Source organism: Siphateles boraxobius, unplaced genomic scaffold (assembly GCF_051911475.1).
Source record: "Siphateles boraxobius isolate OS27281-9 unplaced genomic scaffold, OSU_SipBor_1 22, whole genome shotgun sequence".
In the NCBI taxonomy this organism is placed as follows: domain Eukaryota; kingdom Metazoa; phylum Chordata; class Actinopteri; order Cypriniformes; family Leuciscidae; genus Siphateles; species Siphateles boraxobius.
This window is the reverse complement of record NW_027508833.1, coordinates 15,404,046-15,419,388: the sequence shown is the minus strand read 5'-3', so window position 1 is coordinate 15,419,388 and position 15,343 is coordinate 15,404,046.

The window sequence follows — 15,343 nt, the reverse complement described above, 5'->3', positions numbered from 1 at the left end:
TTCACTGAGCGGGGCAAATCGATTTGTTATGGTAATCGGAACGGAAGAGTGGTTTTTTGATCCGCGACTAGAGCGATCCCTCACTGTCACCCATTTGCCTTGCTGCACAGGCAATAATTCAGCCGGAACCGAGTCATTTAAAGACTTCTCTATGCTAGGCGCATCCAAAATAGTATCTAAAGCTCTAGCACACTTACTATCCTCAATTAAAGTTTGGATGCGTGTTTCTAATTCTGAAATGTGACCAGTCACGGAAACTAGGGACACAAGTCGGTTCTGGGGCATTTTGAGTTATTCATAGATTCTGAGAGTGTAATATCCAAGCTTTCCAACGATGTGTAACATGTGGAAATCTGATAATATTTGGAGAAGTTGTGGCCATTTTAAAGTAGGCACTTAAAAAAGCTCAAAGAGGAGAAAACGAGCTAAAGATTGTGCAGTTCTCACCTGTCTCTGCTGCTGGGGGTGACAATAGGGCTCATTTACATCTCATTTAGATAAGCCATACCCCCTGTAAAGCTCCTCCATGTGCTTTACAGCTTTTTTTACACTTCGAATGAGTGCACTTCTGCCGCACTAGGCGAAAAACAATTGTGCTGCCCCTCTATTTGCAACGTACCAGCAACAACACACAAAGACCAATAATGCCATATAGCCTGCATATAACGCGAAACCAGCAACAACACATAAAGACCAATATGCCATATACATATAACGCAAAACCAGCAACAACACACAAAGACCAATATGCCATATAGCCTGCAAATAACGCAAAACCAGCAACAACACACAAAGGCCAATATGCCATATACATACAGTATAACGCAAAACCAGCAACAACACACAAAGACCAATATGCCATATACATATAACGCAAAACCAACAACAACAAACAAAGACCAATAAGCCATAGGCCTACATATAGCGCAAATAGTACGCAACGCTCGTGTGCCCAAAATGTCAACAATATTAAAGTTTATGTAGGAGGCAAATGCCTGCTGGCATTTTTCTTTAAGCAGTCATTTCTGCAATTTTCCAAATAATCACATTTCACCTCCTCAAATTACTGTTGCAAATCTCTTTACACCACTTTCTTATGTGCGTATACACACACAAATGAAATGTCCGCAAGCACATTATATCATCAGCAGGTTCAGCATCTTAAATAACGACTAAAGAGCAAATGAAGCTTAACTTACATTTCAGAAACACGCACGGCAGGCCTTCATCGCAGCAGCAAAGGTCTTAACTGCATCCTCTATTTCGATTCTCCGTCACATATGAAACAGCCAGCCACCGCTGTCAGCGAGCCGAGCCGCCGTATTGAAGCACTGAGGGCGAGCGCGCTGCGCCCATACCTCCGGTTCAGTTTCCCGAGCCCACGAAGTGCGGCGAAAACATTTTCGGTGTAACTGCCAGACGGTTCATCTCGTCTGCGACAATCTTTGCGGCATCCATCTTCATTGAATTTTGATATCAGAGAGAGCTGGCCAGAGCACAGCATAATAAGTAGCCATGTGGTTGACTTGGAGGGCGGGGGCAAAAGCACCGGGTTATTCAGTATGGAAATACACACAGACAATGACACGCCACGCCCCTACTGCATGATAGAATCTCCGAAAACAAGCCGATTTCAACCTCAAAATGTAAGCTTTTAAATATACCAATACTGCTATCTCAAACATGGAGAGGCTTCTTCGTGATTTCAATTAACAGATTCTCCAAAAAATTGAAAATCACCAATTTTGAAAAAAAACTCTTCTTTCTCATTTTGCTCGAAAGTTGTGCTGCCGACTTGTGTCCCTGGTTTCTGTGACGGGTCACAAATCTTCTCCGTCAGCCTGACTGTCTCCTTGCATTTATCACATATAAACCCTAAAGTGCCTATGGGGAAGGCTATGGTAAACATGTAACATGAAGTGCAGGTGACAATAACAGGACACGACATTACTCACCGTGTTTGTTGACTGATTCTTACTCACCTGGGCTTTTTATGAACTCAGAGGCGCTGATGCGCGCGAGAAAAATAAATAAATAACTGAGCACACGGGTGGCGCGTTAACAGGCTAGCGAGTTACTAGCGTGTTGTGCTAACAATAACGGAAGCTAGCGATGTCAGGTTAATCTGAGATGTTGTCTAAACTGTATTTAGTAGTATAAACAACTAGAAATGGTAGTAAATGATGATTCTAAACACAAATAAATACAAAGCTAATACGAGGCTTAGACGGAGCTTACAGCCTCGAAGCAAACAAAACACAGCAGGCAGCTAGGCAGACAGGAGCAATCGATCAGGATCAACAATCGATCAGAGATAGGTCAGAGATAGGTCCAGACCTCTGGAACCTCCACGTGTGGTCTCTGGATGGGATGTGGACGACTTAAGTGATCTACCTCCGAGAGTGGTGGACACAATCACTTCAGCTAAAGCCTCCTCTACAAGGTGTGATTATGATTTGAAGTGGAGCCTGTTCGTTGATTGGTGTTCTCACCGATAAGACCCCTTAAATGCCCAATCAGAGTCATGCTTTTTTTTCAACCTGAATCTTATTGAACCACGCCTGACATCAAGCCAATATGTTTATTGGCTAGAGGAGAACTGGCCACCCGACTGAGCCTGGGTTCTCCCAAGGTTTTTTCTCGATTCTGTCACTGATGAAGTTTTGATTCCTTGTCACTGTCATGCTTAGTTGGGTACACTTATTTTTTAACAGTATTATTGATCTGACTTTACTAACAGCATTTTCTGGGCCGGCCAACTCACGTAATCCTGAGCTTGGATTGGTGCCCAAGGTCCTCACCACTCCCTCCAGGGATCAGGTGGTGAACCTGCAAGTGCTGCTCCAGGAGGAGGCAAACCCAACCCTTGCTCTGCTCTGTCCCGTTCGCACCTTGTCCGTGTACGTGGACTGCGTGCAGAGCTTCAGGACCTCAGACCAGCTCTTTGTCTGTTATGGAGGCCAACAAAGTTGAAAGGCTGTCTGCAAGAAGAGGTTGGCGCACTGGAGTGGGAGTCGTCTCACCCCTTTGGGTGAGTTCATTCCACTCGGAGTGTCGCCTCTTCATTTGTAGAGCTGTTGGCCGGGCGACACCCAACACGTTTTAAGTTTTTACAATCTCTGTGTAGAGCCTGTGTCCTCCCGTGTACTGACTACAAGTAGCTTGTAGTAGACACTACAAGTGTCTCGCTTGCTGCGTACTCACCTCCTAGGACAGGATACAAGTGCTTATTTGCTCCACAGGTGAGTTCCCCACCTGGCAAATCCTGCATGGGGTTCCTCCAGCACCCTCGGCAGACAGACGAGGTTGAGGTGTCAGATGCTAGGTCTAGCACTCGTGTGTATGTCCAGAATGTCAGCCCATGTGCTAGACTAGGTTCCCATGTGTTTTGATTCCCCTATGGGTGATCCCACATGTATTCTTCCATGGTACGGCTTCCCTGTCTGCGAGCCCATGTTTTTCCCTTGGCAGAGCCCACCCTGCCGTCTCTGCTTGGTATTGACTTCACCCTAGCTAGGCTGGATCTACCACAGAGACCTTTCATATGTAGCACTGCCCTAAAGGTCAGTCTATATGTGAAACTCCACATGTTATCTCCCTATGGGCAGGATGTGGTCTCCGCAGGGCAAAACTGCGAGGCAAACCCTTTCCTCATCGCAAAACTTAAACGAGTGAGTGTTGCACACTTCCATTCATACACGCTTTGCGGGGTGTGGTTGCAATGCAAATCTCACTCGCCAATGTTCATTGGCTTGTTTTGTTTACACTCGAAGCTGATTGGGCTCTCAGGCGAGATCCCAATTCGTTCTGAAGTAACGTCTCCATTCCCACCTTCAGGGAACGGGGGTTATATTAGTAACCTAGTTGTTTTCCACCAAAATAAAAGCTTAACTGCAGTTTCCTTCAAAATAAAAGCTCAAGGGTTTATCTCTTGCAAGAGAAGAAATTAGGACACAGATTTTGTAATTTCCCATATGTGTCGTATAATTATATACTTATGGATTTCTCATTTTCATTTATTGTACAATGTATGGCTACTACTGTCATAGGCAAAATAATAATATCAAATTATTATTATATTATAATTCTTTGGCTTCCCAAAACATGTCTCGCCCGTGCACTTCTTGTTGTGGTCGGACCATTTCCCAGTCAGATGGGCACCATCGCTGCCTAGCGTGTTTGGGCTTAGATCACACTCAGGCAGCGTTTGTGGATGAGTTATGTTCTCACTGTGGGAACATGATCATCGCGATGCTGCGGTCGAGACTCTGCCACACCCCGATCAATCCCCTCTTCGAGAGGCGATACTTTGGCTAGCGGCCATGGTGACCTGATGATGACAGTGTGGAACAAAGTGCAGACGATGCTTCCTCTGCCCACACTCCCCTCTTGTGCATCGCAACCAGCGAGTGTTCCGGATGAAATCGCAGCACGTATTCCAAGCGTATCATTCGGCGCTCCACATGAGGAGACTATGTCGATTGCAGCATCACTCCAAGGTGGGCTGGAGTCCTCTGAAGATGAGGATTGGGCTGTGCTGCCGCTTTCGGGTGTGCCAGCATTTCCTGAATCTGATCCAGAGTTGACCTCCATGCTTGCCCGGGCAGCCGAGAGCTTCGGACTCTGAGCACCGGACCACCCTGTCCTGAGCACTCGGGACTGGATAATTACCCTTTCTTCCCAATACTTTTCTTCCCGAAAGTGCATGAGGAGGTCACAAGAGGTTTCGTCTACTTTGGTGTCGAAGTCCTATAGATCTGTGGGGCAGGCTGCCGCCTCTTTGCATGCCATGGCCATCCTGCAGGTCTATCAGGCACGGATGCTCAGGGACATGCACGAGGGTAGAACTGACCTAGGGCTCTTAGATGAGCTGTGTGCCGCAACCGACCTTGCTCTCCGGGCTGCGAAGGTGACCACACGCACCCTCGGCCAGGTGATGTCCACTAACGTGGTCCAGGAGAGACAGTTCTGGGTCAACCTGGCCGATATGAGAGAGGCCGAGCTAACCCGTTTCCTTCGCCCAACAGTTTACATTTACATATACATTTATTAATTTAGCTGACGCTTTTATCCAAAGCGACTTACATTTAATATATATATATGTCAGAGGTCGCACTCGTCTGGAGCAACTAGGGGTTAAGTGTCTTGCTTAGGGACACATTGGTGTCTCACAGTGGATTCGAACCCGGGTCTCTCTGCAGTTCTCGACCTTGCAGAAGCAGACTGATGCCATTAACCCTATGGGGTCTAAGGTGCTTATGGGGTCCTTGGGATGTTTTGACATGCCCTGACATTTGTGCTTTTTTTCAGTTGCTTATAAACATATTAATGGCAAAGTTGTCCTAACACTCTATTTAGCACAAACAGGGCTACCATAATATGTGAGCAACATAGTGTGTACATGTTTGTATTTTTGAGAGAATATTGTTTATGCATGGTAATTAAAAAAACTAAGACATAAAGTTTCTGCAATAAGGCCACAAAACACATACCAAATATGTGTCCACAAGACTTTTGACTAATGGATGTTGTCGCCAAGAGTTTTTGCTTGAAAATGACCTTAAAATCATCCTGCCTAATAATTTACACAAAACAAAACATTGATTTAAATTTTGTAAGACACTTTTGTTTGGAAAGGCAATATGCGTGGGGGCGTGAATGATCGTGAATAATGCTCTGATTCATACCTGAGAAGACAAAGACCTGCATAATGAGCTGCATAATGAGCCTTTCACACAGGTGTGTCACTGGGTACCAAAGAATGCGAGGACAAAAGAAATTATATATATATATATATACAATTTATTTTGTCCTCGCATTCTTTCTACATTTACATTTACATTTAGTCATTTAGCAGACGCTTTTATCCAAAGCTACTTACATCTGAGGACTAAATCAAGCGAGTCATCGTGAAGAGGGAAGAACGACGTAAGAAGTGCTCAAAATACAAAGTTCAGGCATTGCTCAGAGTAGCAAAAGCCAGACAAGGGAAGATTTAAAAGGGAAGGAAATATTTAAAAGAGAAGACATTTTTTATTTTTTATTTTTTTATTTTTTTATGTTAAGTACTCACGGAAGAGATGAGTTTTCAGTTGTCTTTTGAATGCTGTCAGGGATTCTGCATTACGGACGAGGGTGGGGAGATCATTCCACCAGCATGGAACCGTGAATGAGAATGTTCTGGAGAGTGATTTAGTGCCTCGCTGTGATGGCACCACGAGCCGTCGCTCCTTGGCCGATCGTAGGCTTCTGGTAGGGACGTGGACTTGTAGTAGGGAGTGAAAGTAGGACGGAGCTGAGTCTGTGGTAGATCTGTAAGCAAGCGTCAAAGCTTTGAATTTGATACGAGCAGCGAGTGGTAGCCAATGCAGTGAGATGAACAGAGGAGTGACGTGAGCCCTTTTGGGCTAGTTGAAGACAAGGCGGGCTGCAGCATTCTGGATCATTTGTAGAGGTTTAGTAACACATGATGGAAGTCCAGCTAGAAGAGCATTGCAGTAATCAAGCCTAGAAATAACCAGGGCCTGGACGAGAAGTTGTGTTGCATGCTCAGTTAGGAAAGGCCTGATCTTCCTGATGTTATACATTGCAAACCTGCATGATCGAGCTGTCTTTGTAATGTGGTCTGTGAAGGTCAGCTGGTCATCAAATATTACTCCAAGATTTCTGACCGACCTTGATGGGGTGATTGAGGATGACTCTAGCTGGATAGTGAAGTCGTGCTGCAGAGACGGCTTGGCAGGGAGGACGAGAAGCTCAGTCTTTGCCAGGTTGAGCTGCAGGTGATGTTCCTTCATCCATGCCGAGATGTCCGCCAGACAGCTTGAGATACGTGCAGCTACTGTGGGATCATCTGGTTGAAATGAGAGGTAGAGCTGGGTGTCATCAGCATAGCAATGGTAAGAGAAACGATGTGCCTATATGATGGGTCCCAATGATGTGGTGTAGATGGAGAAGAGGAGCAGTCCAAGAACTGAACCCTGAGGAACCCCTGTGTTCAGTTGATGTGCTTCGGATACTTCGCCTCTCCATGCGACCCTGAAGGACCTACCTGTGAGATAGGACTCAAACCAGTGGAGGGAAGTTCCTTTGATGCCCAGTGATGAGAGGGGGGACAGAAGGATCTGATGATTCACAGTGTCGAAGGCAGCAGAATGAGAACTGAAGATTTGGAAGCAGCTTTTGCGATCCGCAGGGCTTCTGTGACCGACAGGTATGTAATCTTGGTTGAATGGCCTTTCTTGGTTGACATCTAGCTGGTTGGTCAGAGACAGGAAAGATGACACTTGGTTGAAAGCAACTCGTTCAAGTGTTTTTGCAATGAATGGTAGGAGAGAGACAGGTCTGTAATTCTCTAAAAGTGATTTGTCTAATGTTGTTTTTTTAAGCAGTGGAGTTACCCGAGGCTGCTTGAATGCAGTAGGGAAAATGCCAGTGTGGAGGGATGAGTTGATGATGTGTGTGAGTGCTGGTAGAAGTGTGGGAGAGATGGCTTGTAGAAGGTGTGAGGGGATTGGGTCTAGAGGGCAGGTGGTAGGATGACTGGAGAGGAGAAGTTTAGATACTTCTTCCTCGGTTAGCGGAGAGAAGGTAAAGAGAAGGTTTCTGGTAGTGGGAGAGGATGGTTTGGGTTCCTGTGTGTGTGGAGTTGAGAACTGACTGCTGATAGAGGTTGTTTTGTTGGTAAAGAAGTTAGCAAAGTCATCAGCAGTTAAAGAGGAGGTGCGTGATGGTGGAGGTGGACAGAGGAGAGAGTTAAATGTCTTGAAAAGTGTTCGTGTGTTAGAGGCGCTGTTGATCTTGCTGTGGAAATATGAAGATTTTGCAGCGTGAACATCAGCAGAAAAGGAAGAGAGCAGAGATTGATACATACTCAGGTCAGACATGTCTTTTGATTTGCGCCATTTCCTCTCCATTGCCCTGAGTTTGGTCCGGTGTTCACGAAGAACCTCAGATAACCAGGGGTTAGAGGGAGTAGCGCGTGCTGGCCTGGAGGAGAGAGGGCAGATATTGTCCAAAGAAGAAGTTATATTGTAGCATAAAGTATCTGTTTCGGTATTCACATCTAGAGATGAGAATTGTGAGAGTAACTGGTAGGGGAGTTGGTGGAGCATGGGTAGTGAGTTGTAGATTGAAAGTAATGAGGAAATGATCTGAAACATGGAGAGGTTTCACCAAAATGTTGTCTGTGATGCAGTTGCGTGTGTAAACCAGGTCAAGTTGGTTGCCTGACTTGTGAGTACCTGTTGTGATGAGCCGTTTGAGATCAAATGAGGCTAGAAGAGAGATGAAGTCTGTTGCATACGCCTTTTCTAGATGAATGTTGAAATCACCAAAGACTACGAGTGGGGTGCCATCCTCAGGGAAAAAGGACAGCAGCACATCCAGCTCCTCAACAAAGCTTCCCAGTTGACCTGGGGGGCGATAAATAACTACAATATGGATCCTAATGGGAGTTGTAAGTGTAATTGCACGATATTCAAACGAGTTGTTATTGCATAGAGAAGAGAGAGTTGAGTATATCCAGTTGTTAGAAATGAGAAGACCAGTACCCCCACCCCTCCCAGACTGGCGAGGGGTGTGGGAGAAAGAGAAGTTGTTAGAGAGAGCAGCAGGGGGTTAGAGAGAGCAGCAGGGGTTGCTGAGTCTTCTGGACGGATCCAGCTCTCAGTCAAGCCCAATATATTAAGAGTAGAATGAGATGCAAAGGCTTGAATGAAGTCAGCCTTATTGACTGCTGACTGACAATTCCATAGACCCATAGAAAGAGAGAGAGGTGTGTGTGTGGATAAGAGAATGGGACACAGATTAGCAGTATTGTGCTGCCTTCTGTGCGTGATGAGTGCACGTTGTCGAGAGACAACAGGAATGTATTGAAAGCACATGTTGTGAAAGGGGAAATACGATAAAAGTGGGAAAGGAAAAGGAGATAAGACGATACTTAAGTGCCTTGCTCGGTGGAGTCGCACAAGTAGAGTCGATGGTCTTTACCCGAGTCGGTCTTCACACGAGGAGGCTGAACGCTTCCGCTGGTGCTTCCGCACACACTACATAGATTTAATGCGTACTAACGGCTGAGTGAGGACAGCTGTTTCTGCCCAGCAATTAACACAGCAAACGCAAATTACCCGAATAATGGGAGAAAAATATGATTTTCACACCTATCATATTGCGTCAAATCATGGTCACAAATCTCTCCAAATAAATTAATACAGATTCTCTCACTCTACAAACAGGCAATAAAAATCATGGACCGGAAACCCATGAGATGGCATCATTGTGATGTTCTAAGAAAGCATAAGCTTCTTGGTTAGACACGTTTTTAGGCGGTTTTGTTTTTGACTGCTGGTCAAAACAGTGTAAGTGTAGCGGAAACTCAAATCAACGGAACACCTTTTACAAACCAATAGCAAAAGTTTTATCAAAAGGTGTAATCAGGTAATGTTAATCCGCGAGCTACCTAATACCGTTTAATATGAGGTGTCTTTCAAGGCACAATATCTTAGTAAACTGTAGGGCTCGTTTTATGAAAGCTTGACTTGAAAGTCAATCAGACCCTTTATGAAATGCGTCATTAAATGTGTACGAATCTATAAAGTGATACGAGATCACATAGAGACCAGATACACACTGGTTCACGAACCGTTGAAATTTAAAACAATTTCGAAACAGCTATGACGCGTAACGAAGCCCAGTTTAATAAAATCACGTGACCTTAGCAGTGATACACACTCCGAATGATTTGAGATGAATGATTCACCCTGGTGTCAGAGCTTCACGAAGCACGTCTCATAAGAGTGTTAAATCACTCTCTTCTCTCTCTCTTTCTCTCTCTCGACCCTTCCTCTTGGTTTCACTTTCAGATTGAAACCCAGATACTTTGGTTTTCAATTGTGTTTCTTTTATTTCGACCTAAACCTACCCCTATCGTATTCTGTGTCTTCACACCTTTTGAGCCTGAATATTCCTATTCGGTTAAGTTGAATTTAATTAAATTTGGGATTTAATTAAATCAATTTGCTTATTCAATTTCCATGCTAGTCACCAGAGCTATGAGAACACTCTATGTTTACCTTTTTATTTTCATTTTATTTCAATTTATTTACCTTTGTTTCGACCTGAATTCTTATATTCAGCTAAATAAAGCTTAACTAAATTTGAAATTTAATTAAATTAATTGCTTCCCTTTCCTTTTAGTTTTTCAGAGCTATAAGGATGTTCTAACTTTACCTTTACCTTATTTTAGATCACTAGTCACTATCCTCATCTTCTCTCTCTCTCTATTGGATTACAATATCTAGCGACTGTTGACTTAGCGATGCTGTAACATTATTGACGCACTCCATGTTGTCCAAAGAGAGCTGCAACAGTCCAACCCACTGCAAATGGACCACACAAGAAAGATGTACCCTGCTGACCTTCACATCAGCAGCGTAAGCTTCCCAGACCTGCACAAAGGGGGGAGGAGCCAAAGCCCTCGGCTTAACACTTCACCAGCCAGTGTCCTGAGAGCCCCTGCAGCTGCAGGAGGAAAAGGTAACTCAGACAAACCCTGAAATAGCACATGAAGTGACACTCAACAATCTCAAGTGAAAGGTCAGAAACATCCCTGCCAATCTACGAGACAATGACTTTCACCTGCAGTCTCCAACCGGTGTGGCACACCGAGACAGACTCCATCTGATCTGGACACATCCAGCCCAGCTGGGCCCTGCCCAGACACCAAGCAGGACAGACCTAGAAGGGCCTGTGCTACCACCACCGACTCCGAACGAGTTTTCTGTGGAACTTACAACGAACCTGTGACGGAGGAGGACACCAGCTTCAAGAAACTTTTCCTTCAAAACCAGTCAGTCACCATATTTTCACCTGCCCCCACGCAATGCCCACTCAACGATGTGTGACCTGATGCAGAAGGCCTCTAACACAGAAGGCCTCCTCAGAAAGGGTTCCTAAGACCCCATTGATTCTGAACTGCAAAACCAGAAGGCACACAGCATAAACACAATGCAAGACTCTGCTAAAAAAGTCCCTGGTCAGCATAGGACATAAAACTTTTAAAGTAGATGAAAATGTGTGCTCAAAGAGCATCAAGACTCTGCATTAGTAAAAGTGGAATTTTACTGATATAAAGAAAATCTTGAATAGACGTGTAAGCCTCACCTGCCAACAGACTATGCACGACTCTTTCCAGATTTCCAACTGGTATCAGTAAGTTCAGCATTAAAGCGTAAGTCTGTTTGACAAAGGGATCTCATCTCAGCAGCTTGTAAACTGTACCGATATCTAGCCTGCTTTTCTTAAAGAAATCCAAATTGCAGTATTGCTAAACCTGTTTCTGACAAAGAAAGCTCAGGACAGTGTTATATATACGTATACCTGGGTGATGCTCCCCTTTCTACAAGGTAAAGGCCTTACACATTATTGTTAGATTTATGTAATTCACCTAAATTTTAGCTGCATCTACAAGCAGAGAGCTACCTTGCGATCAAAACTGTTCACTCGAGGAAAAGTCAGCATTTATGCATGAGAGGGACGTGACTATATAGGCTTAGGCAAGCTTTGACCTACAGCAAATCTATTTCCTTACTATGTAAACAAATAGAATAAGTGTGTAAAGTAAAGAGAAGAGCTCCATGAGTAAAATTAGCAAATGCCAAAACACATTTGCATTTTACTGAATGTAACATCAAGTTCTTGAAAGACTTAAAGTATAGGCGCCCCCTTTTAACATGTTTAAACATGCATAACTCAGTAAAATGTGCAGACATTTTTAGCAGGCTAAGCTAAATAATAACTTCTACAGTTAGCAGTTAGCATCATTCACTTGAAGCCTTAATTACAGCTTTTGTTTACACAGTGCAAAGTATTCTAGAATACTTTCTTTAACCCCAGTTAGGGTTTCTAATTCTTCACTTTCCGTACTTTCAATTCTTCTCAGCTAAATTTCACCTTCACTAGTTAGGCATAGTCCTGGCTGAGCGCTGTAGGCTAAATTTGCAGATGCCCTGTCAATTAAACTCAAGTTTAACTACATGTAAACTGTGTAGCTAGAGAAGAATTCGTATAGTAATGAGAATTTCCATCAGCATGTTGACTAAACCTTTGGAGGGACACACACAGTGTGGTCTTGGAACACGCAACCGCTGTAACCCACTATGGAGTGTTGGTCCAGGCAAATCCAAAGTTTAGTCACTAGTGCTACTGGTTATTCTCACATTCAGATCATTACCGCTGTCTTGATTACTTTTTTTATTATTATTTTTTTTATTTATTTTTATTTCCACTTTGAAAATAATAGCAGTCAGCTATTCCCTTGTCTATTCGGTCATCTATATGATTTAATTCCATTTCCTCTCTTGTTCGAATGTGGTTCCATTTCCCGTTGGGCCCAGAAAGGAAACAGAGACACCTTTATTTGTGATTGTGTTTATTTTCAACAAATGCACTCATTTTTGTGACCCTGCAACACAAGTAATTTCAACAATTACTAGGGCATAACTATAGTCCTGAGGATTGATAATAAGCATAATTTGAATAGGAAAGCTGTCCCTTTTCCTCCTATCCTTCACTTCGTCAAGCCGTAGTGAACCACCATTTAAGTCCAGAGAAATAATTTAGTCATAAGAGCCATCTTAAGTCATTTATTTCATCTCGGCTATGCCCTTTCCAGCAAATACTCTAGGAACCACACAAGTCTTACATATCTAGCGAACCCATTAAACTCATTGAACTTTTAGGGTCATGCATTAGTCTCTCACCACAAGTGTGCCAAAATGTCACAGAGCCTTTGCTTAACCTGACCCCAACCTTCCAGCTTACCAAAGACTATGACAAAGCAACGGACACTATGAGAAACCACCTCTAACCCCTCCAACCACCCATGAATGCCGTCTGCACCCACCGACAACCGGTGCCCCAGACACCTGAAGTCAACAAGCACAGGACAACACTCTGTGTTATACACCTGATGACATCGCTGCGCCAAAGCTTGTGGTGCCACAGTGCAAAAGGGGCGGTCATTTGCCAGTGTATGCCCATGACGCACCATGTGCTGCACACCGCAGCACCAGAACAGCCGCAGTCGGTCATCTCACCAGGTGCCGTATCAGGCAGCGTCCCGAAGGAACAACGGGGACTCCTTATCACCAACTGCAGGACCCACACCCAGAGAGTGTATGTTCGACTCCACTCCCTCGCCCACGCTGAGGCCAATGTCGAACACATGCTCAACCAACTTGAGAAAAGGACTGGTACACAAGCAGAGTTAGGAGGACACCTCCGCCACTCCAAACGGTTCCTGGGAGCTTTGTTCAGAGCCGTCGAAACTCTGTTTAGCATGTGCAGTGTCAATGCACTGAACCTAGCCACCGTGAGACAACATGTGGCTGAAATTCAAACTGAAATCCCACAGCTAAAAGGTAACTCACAACACAGAGTGCCTCCTTACAGACCATCAACAAGAAATTGAAGGGAACTGTGGCAAATTCTCAACACCTGTTGAACCAGACAGTGAACTCCATGAGACAGCTGTTTACTGTCTTCCAGAATGACTTTGATCAAACTAAGCTGGTCTGCAGCTTCTGACCCAAGACACACGCTGCCCTGCTGAGACCAAACCTGAATCAAATCCCATCCTTTTCAAGAACCACAATTTCACCCTAACTCCAGAACTGGAATTGTGGACTGCAAAAGGGGGGTCCCAGCTAACTGACATTGCTTCCACCGACACAGCCCTCCAAGCTTTGTCTCAACTGCCCATCTTAACTACCTCACCTGTTGTCCAATCCTGGACTGCAGCTGATTCTGCGCTGGGTACCTCAACGGTAATCAACCACACTCTGACACTGGGCTTGGCCTTCATCCTGTACAGGAGGCTCAACGAGATGCAAACATCTACAGCCAAGCTCACGAAATCCTCAGAAAGAAGGTACCACGCCATAGGCTGCTTTGAACCTCATCAAGCTGAGCCCTCAGCCCTAATAGCTACCTGCTACCCGACCATCATGATTCACCTGTCAACCAATCCATGGTGAAGATTGTTGTCCGATGATGTCCACACCGGGACTTCATCAGACAAAAGGGGGGAGATGTAGAGATTCTGGAGTCTCCCAGGTGGGCATCTTCAACCTCACAGTTGAAGATGTGACCCCCCCCCCCCCCCCCCCACCCCCCCCCCCCCCCCCCCCCCCCCCACACACACACACACACACACACACCACACACACACACGAGCACCCCCCCCCCCCATACACCCCAAGTGGTGTCCAGTTACAAACAATTTTACGACCCATTGGAATGTCCCAAAGAATATTATTCTTGCTAAGGAGAAAGAAGTTCTCTGTTTAAAGACATTTAACCAGATATATTCGATGTGTTTTTATGTGTGTCTGTTTGTCTATGTCACATTGGAATAACTATGATTTTATCGTAGCATGAAGTAAAGTTTAAATGCCTTCATTATGCATTTTAAAAATAACGGGCTACTCCCATAACTGTTACATAGCGTTCTTGATACCTCCAGAATGCGTTTGGTCTGAACAAAAAGAATATGTAACGAAATATAAAGTAAAGTGCATTTTTATTATGTTTTACCATCCTTGAAGATCGAAGTGTCTGTAGACTGAAATGTCTGTAGTTCGTTGACTAACTGATTGATTGATTTTAAGATTAATTTAGCCATGTCAAGTTAATCCAATTAACTGACCCAAATATTCATAATTAATAATAACAAGTTATTATTGATTATTAATATTTCATAAAGCTGAGTTCCTTACAATATATATATATATATATATATATATATATATATATATATATATATATATATATATATATATATATATATTCTACAGAATTGGTTCAAAGTTAGAGTTGGAAACATCTTGAAAAAATTTGTTTTCCACAAATTTTTTATGCATGCAAATTGTACAATATCCAAGGTAAACATTTCTAGTAATTGTGCAGTTAATTCTCATACTGTATTTTTCAGAAAGTTTTGGAATATGTATCCTCTCCCCAAAATTCTTACATTCCTTCCTGCAATATGGGTTGGAGCGAAGGCTGTCTCCCTCCACCCTCAAAGTGTATGTTGCCGCTATCGCCGCATATCACGATGCAGTTGAAGGTAAGTCTTTGGGGAAGCATGACCTGGTCATCAGGTTCCTTAGAGGATCGAGGATATTAACCCTCTGGGGTCTAAGGTGTTTTGGGGTCCTTGAGATGTTTTGACATGCCCTGACATTTGTGCTTTTTTCAGTTGCTTATAAACATATTAATAGCAAAGGTGTAATTACACTCTATTTAGCACAAACAGGGCTACCATAATATGTGAGCAAGATGT